Source organism: Myotis brandtii, unplaced genomic scaffold (genome assembly GCF_000412655.1).
Source record: "Myotis brandtii unplaced genomic scaffold, ASM41265v1 scaffold181, whole genome shotgun sequence".
In the NCBI taxonomy this organism is placed as follows: domain Eukaryota; kingdom Metazoa; phylum Chordata; class Mammalia; order Chiroptera; family Vespertilionidae; genus Myotis; species Myotis brandtii.
This window is the reverse complement of record NW_005356712.1, coordinates 1,130,610-1,137,865: the sequence shown is the minus strand read 5'-3', so window position 1 is coordinate 1,137,865 and position 7,256 is coordinate 1,130,610.

Sequence of the window (7,256 nt, the reverse complement as noted above, 5' to 3'; positions counted from 1 at the left end):
CCTCCGCGCCCGCCCCGCCTCTACCTGAGCCCTGCCCGGTGCACCCGGCGACAGCCTCTCTTCTCCAGGGACACCCACTCTCCAGGCAGCCGGCCACCTTTTACTACCGTGTGCAGCAGCCCTGGGCACCCCAACCCCGACCTCGGGAGGGGTGCCCTCCCCCTCCTCCTCGTCCACTCCCCCTCCCCCAACCACCACACTTAGAAGAACGTGAGAGACTGGAGCTAATGGTTTCGTCCACCTTCTGGGGACACTCAGCAGGTATATCCTGCCGCCCGTGTGTGTGTGTGTGTGTGTGTGTGTGTGTGTGTGTGTGTGTGTGTGTGTATGTGTGTGTGTGTGTGTGGGGGGGTGTAAAGGGAGAAACCAGCTTGTTTTTTCCTGTTGTTATCCTCCTACTGGCCCCACCGTTTCTCAGACGCCCCTGAACTCAGGTTGAGGGGCGCCCCACACAGCACTTCTGCCATCTCAGTACAACTGGAGCACCAGGGTGTCCTGGGGGAGAGAAGGCCAGCAGGGAGCACCGTCAGTGTTAGGGCGCTGACTGCTCCTGGGTCCACACCTCGAGCCCCTTGTGTGTCACGTGGGGCCGGCGGAGAGGTGCGGGGAGTGGGGGACCCCGGGACCCATGAGCAGTGAGTGTGTGCTGGTGCTGTGGGCAGGTGGCTTGCGGTGAGGGAATGGTGAGGGTCAGAGCCAGCCACGCCGACCTGAGAAGCAGATTGAGAAGATCCATTTATTAGCTCCTCATTCGGGACCTCGGAGGAGGAAGCGTACACTTTCACGGCCTGGTTCCAAGCACAGAAATGTGTGGGGTGGGCTTATAGAGGTCGCCTCCATCTGCAGGGTCATCTCAGCCTGGCTGCTTCGGCCCAGTTATTCACACCAGGGGCAAGGCGTCCGCCTAGGGGTAGCCTCCCAGGACAATGCAGCTGTACATGCAAGATCCTCATCGTAAATTGAGGATCTCAGCGGTATTAAGGGAAAATGATCTCCAGAGCAACTGGCCCCGACTCCAGAGTTAGGAGATTAGAGGATGTGGCTCCAGCTCTTTCTCTCTAGTGCTACACACACTGAGCACCACTCAGAGAATTAGAGAATAACTTGCTTTATAGTTTAAAAAATCCTTTCAAGAAAGACAGGGCAAATGGTATAATGCCCACACACTAAGAGGCGACATGGCACATGCATTCTCTCCACAGTGTTTATTGAACACCTGCTACCCAGCAGACACTGTCTGAAGTGCTGTATTCCAAGCACCTACATTTGTGAAGTTTGCTTTCTAAAGACAGGACCAGATAATAAATAGATAGATAGTTAAATATATTGATTGATTGATATGTCAGTTAGATGTTGTTTAGTGCTGTGGAGAAGGGAAGGGATAAGGAAGGTGGGAGGCATTGGGCAGACATGAAATTGGAAATCAGGAAAGTTCTCATAGGAAGGGGTGATGTTTTAGCAAAGTCTTGAAGGAAATGAGGTGCATGAATCTACTGTATTATCCAGAACTCTCACTTAAGCAGAATGCCTGCATCTCTTGAGGGCAATGTTCGTTGGTATTCACAATTTGGCTTTCACTGCTCTAAAACAATGGTTCCCAAACCTTATTGGGCTTAAAATATCACCCAGTGACTTTCAGCAGATGCAGGGTGGATGGGGGCTCTGGGTTTCCTTGGACCACTCTTAAAGAAACATTGCTCTAAAATAAACCAAAGAGTCCTCTAGAATGACAACAATAACAGAACGAAAGATTAAATTATAGTCCCTGTGGTTTTAGTGTTGAGAGTATGTCACTGTGTTCTCATTCTTTGAAAATGCAATACTCAAGCAAAACCCTGGATTACCCAGAACATCCATTTCTTGTCCAAGCAGGAGAAGTGAAAATTTATCATAAGCTGGTGAGGAGCCAAACATTTATAATCAGTCTGTTTTCACCCTTCCTCCTTTTTGCTGCCCTAATTTTTAAAATATTTTTTCCTTTCCCCAAATTTCTGGACTCTACCAGCAGGTGAACGGCTGGGGTAATAAGAGCACTTGACCAAGAGTCAAAGGATGCACAGGTGGGTCCTGGAACCACCGCTGCCTCTGGTTGAGTCCAGGGACGCGCCACTCAGCCATCTGAGCGTCCCTTCGCTCTGAGTCCTGCAGGACTCGAGTGAGGTCACATGCACGAATGCACCTGGGAACCTCTGACGCACCGTGGAAAGGGAAGGCGGCTCTGACTGCACCCGCAGAGCCAGTTAATTGGTCCAGTTCAAGTTCAAGACAGTGTGGTACTGGCATAAAGACACAACATAGATATTAGAATAGAATATAAGTGAGAGTCCAAAAATAATCCAGCCTCTTCGACAAATGGCGCTGGGATAACTGGATTCCATATGCAAAAGAACTAAATTGTGCCTCCACCTCATAGCACATACAGGCACCAGCTCAAAATGGGTCAAAGGTCTCAGTGTAAGAGCTAAAACTATACAAAGAAAAGGAGATCAATGGGACATCATTAAAATTAAAAACTTTGGTGCTTCGAAGGGCACTATGAAGAAAGTAAAAAACAACCCAGAGAACAGAAGAAACATTTTGCAAAGCATATATTTGATAAGGGACTTGTATCTAGAAGATATAAAGAAGTTGTAAAACTCAATAATAAAAAAGATAAATTATCTGATTGAAAATGGGCAAAGGAGCTCAAAAGACAGTTTTGCAAAGAAGATACATAAATGGCCAAGAAGCGCATGAAAAAATGCTCAGCATTATTAACCATAAGGAGTGCAATCAAAACACAGTGACGTCCCAGTCTCCACCCACTAGGATGACTGTGTTATAATAAAAAAGACAGATAATTACAAGTGCTGGTAAGGGTGTGGGGACTGGAACCTTCCTACATGGCTGGTGGGATGTAAATGGCGCAGCACTATGGGAACCAGCCTGGAACAGAGGTCCTCGAAAGGGTAAACAGAATCACCACAAACCTGGCAACTCCACTCCTCATCTCTACTCCAGAGAAATGGAAACATATGTCCACGCAAAAACTTGTACTTGAAGGTTCACAGCAGCATTATTCATAACAGCCAAAATGTGGAAACACCCACATGTACATCAGTTCTATACAACTGAGTATTATTTGCTCCTAGAAAGGAATGCATGACTGAACTATGCTACAACACAGGTGAGTCTTGAAAACATTATGCTGAGTGAAAGGAGCCAGACACAGGAGGTCATACATTGTACGATTCCGTTTACATGAGATGCTCACAGTAGGCAAATCCACAGAAACAGGAAGTACACTGGTGGGTGCCTAGGGCTGAGGGTTGGGGAGTCGGGGAGAGCTGGAGAGAACTGTGTACAGTTTTCTATTTGGAGTGATGAAAATCTGCTAAAGCTAATTATGATGATGTTTGCAGAATTCTGTGAATATACTAAAAACTACTGAATTATACACTTTAAATGAATTAATTGTATGGTATGTAAATTGCATCTCAATCAAGTTGTTACCCAGAAGAATCATCTATTATAAACCTTTCTCTGATCCCAGTGCCTATGCAGCAAATGAATTTACTCTCTTTTCTCCCATAGCACCTTATTTTTAACTTCATCATCATCATCATCATCATCTAGAAATTAAGTTCTTTCCACATACTAGACATGGTGCTAAGCAGTTTTCAGGAATTTTCCCATTTCATTCTCCCAGCAATTCTTCCAGGTAGAAACTATTGTATTTTAATTTTACTGACCAGGAAAACAAGTCTTAGGAAAGATAAGTAATTTGTCTGAAGTGACATAGTAAATGGGGAAAGTAATAGCTAATATTTATTGAACAATTACTGTGTTCCAGGCCCTGGATTAAGCACTGCTTCTGGAAACTCATTCAATTCTTACAACTCTATGAGGTGGGTCCCTATTTTCCAGATCTGGAAATAGACGTGTTGAGTGATAAACTTGCTAATACAGATCAGAATGGTAGGTAGTGGGGGAGCTGAGATTTGAACTTAAGTCTGATGCCAGAACCTCTACCATGGACCACTACATTACTTTCTCTTCCTATTCGATGCATACAATCCATTTGTTATTATAGACGGTCTGGGCTGACACGCTGGAATGAGACCTATTTAAGGGCCAGGTGCCTGACGCAGCCTCTTTGCCATCTCCGTCAGCATCCCTGTCCTCAGCACCATGCCTTACCCGCGGTGCTGCGGAGTTGCTTATCAGGTACTGTGCCTGGAACCAGTCCCTGCGCTGGGTAGGACGGGAGGATGCGACCGTGAATGAGACAGACAGCTCTCCTATTCTCACAGAGCTTACAGTCTGGCGACAAATACAAGAATTTTATATACATCTTTTCCACCAAGTCATCTTAATCACCTCAGTAATCCAATGTAGTAGGTTTATTAAGACACTTGTTTACAGATGAAGAAACTAGACTCAGACACCTGAAATGACACGTCCAAGATCACACAGCCAGTGAGTGTGTGAAGCAAGTCTAAGAAGCCTGCTCCACCTGATTCTGACATGATCAGAATTGTCTCCATCCCCCCCTACCTGCCTTTACCCCCACCCCCGCCAGTCCTGGCAGGGAGGGAATTAAATAAACTATTCTGCTTGCCCAGCTGAGGACACCCACAGTCTGGTCAGACCTGCTGACTCCCCCACTTTCTCACTGTCACTTCCAGTGACAGCCAGAGCCGGTGTGACGCGTTGCTGAAAAGGAGTTTATGGTTTCGGCATCTGAATCGCCCGTCTGCTGTAATTATTTGATTTAGTCTGCTCAGTTAATAACCCCACCATCCTCGGGCTGAAGACAAAGATGCTAAGAGCATGCCTCCTTTATTTTTTTAAATGTTTATTTTGGGAAACTGAAACTGCAGACCTGGAGAGCAGAAACCACAGGTCTGTCAGCAGTGACTGTGGGGGAGGGGCTGCCAGGCTGTTGGCAGGGGCTTCTGGCTACACTCAGGCAGGGCATGAGCTGAGGGGCTGGCGAGAGGGGGGTCCCATCTCTGAGCCCTGTCCGAGGAGCAAAACACCCTCTTCCCAGAGGCCAGGCTTTCAGGGATCCCAGGGAAATAATTTTTTTTGGAATCAGTGAATGTAACAGAAAAAATCATTCGACAGGGAGTCGGGAGCCTGGGGCTCCATCTCTGACCTTGAAGCGTGCTCTTCCCCTCCCTGAGCCCTAGTTTATTCATCAGAATGGAAGGTGGCCAGCCGATTTCAGAGCTGGGAAATTGGTTTCAGTTTTTCTATCGATTAGTAGTGACTAGGGCTGGGCAAGGATAGAAAGCTGTGATTGATTAGCAATGTCTGCCATGGATACAGGTAATCAGGGAATCGTGCAAGGAGCCTCATAATATTTGCCCTCCCTGGACCATCCCTGCATCTTTCCCAGTTTTGGTCTCCTGGAGACTTTAGAACAGGAAGGGCAAGGATCAATATGCAGCCACCTCCAGGGCTCAGCAGCCAAGGGAGGAGCCACCAAAGGGATAGATTTACTAATAGTGATAATACATGATTCAGTATATGCAGAAAAGGTCTGGAAGGACTAAACCATAAAGCATTAACATTAAGCCACTAACATGGGTGTAGATTGTGTGTTACTGTGGGTGTAGATTTTTTCTGTGAGGATGAATTCATTTTAGCATTAAAAAAACATAGTAAAAATAATTTGAACAAGACGATTTAAAGACTTTTTCAAGAACAGTCATAGCAGCATTATTCATAATAGAAATTGGAAATAACCCAAATGTTCATCAGGGGGAAATGAATAAACTATGATATACAATGGAATACTATGCAAAAATAAAAAGGAACATATGACTGATAAACGAATGAATTAAACACACACACACACACACACACACACACACACACACACACACATTATATTGAGCAAAAGAGGCCAGACACCAAAAAATACATATTGTATTATTCCAGTTATATGAAGTTCTGGATTGGCAAAATCAATCTATGGGGACAGAAGTCAGAATAGTGTTTATCTTTGGGAAAAAGGGAGCAGATATTGACTGGAAAGCAAGAGAGAATTTTCTGGAGGATAAAAATGTTCTATACCACCCGGCTGGCATGGCTCAGTGGTTGAGTGTCAATCTATGAACCAGGAGGTCTTGGTTTGATTCCCGGTCAGGGCACATGCCTGGGTTACAGGCTCGATCCCCAGTGTGGGGCATGCAGGAGGCAGCCAATCAATGTTTCCCTCTCATTGTTGATGTTTCTATCTCTCTCCCCCTCTCCCTTCCTCTCTGAAATTAATTTTAAAAAATACATATATATCTATACTAATAAAAGGGTAAAATATTAATTAGACCGGGAGACCTTCCAGACATCCTTCCAGACAAAGGCATGGTGGCAGGGCCAAGGTGGTTAGGGGCGATCAGGCCAGGAGGGGAGGGCAGTTGGAGGTGATCAGGCTGGCAGGCAGAGTGGTTAGGGGAAATCAGGCAGGCAGGCTAGTGAGCGGTTAGGGGCTAGCAGTCCTGGATTTCGAGAGTGACATCCCCCGAGGGGTCTCAGATTGGAGAGGAGGGTGCAGGCTGGGCTGAGGACACACAACCTCCCCCGTGCATGAATTTCATGCACCGGGCCTCTAGTAGGAATATAAATACCTTGATTGCAATATTTTTATATATATATTTATACCAGTGCTGCCCGATAGAAGTAAGATGCAATCCACAGCTGCAAGTCACATATGTAATTTAAAATTTTCTAGTAGCCACATTTACAAAAAAGGAAACAGGTAAAATGTATGTTAGCAAAATATTCAAAACATTAGACTTCAACATGTAATCATTATTAAATTATTAATGATATCTTTTACATTCATCAATATCCAATGTATATTTTGTGCTTCTGGTACTTCTTAGGTTGGCCTGGCCACATTTTAAGTGTGCAACTAGCCACACATGGTGAGTGGTCACTGTAATAGACAAAGTCTGAATCTTACTTAATCTGAGTTGTTGTTATATATAAAAACTCATCAAGCTGTACACTTAAAATGTGTGCATTTTACTTTATGTAAATTGTAGCTTAATAAAAAAGAATAGTTCTTTACTAAAAAAGCAAAATAAAATTTAAAAGGCAGATAGAATGAGAGAGAGGGGCTAAACAGGCAAAAAAAAAAAAAAAAGAAGCTCTATTCATAAATCTATTGACCATCTTAGCAGGGAAATCTGTCTGCACTCAGGACCCCCAAGACTAGGCCAGAAAACCACAAAAGGTCAACTTTGGTGGAAGCTGATCGAGCTTAG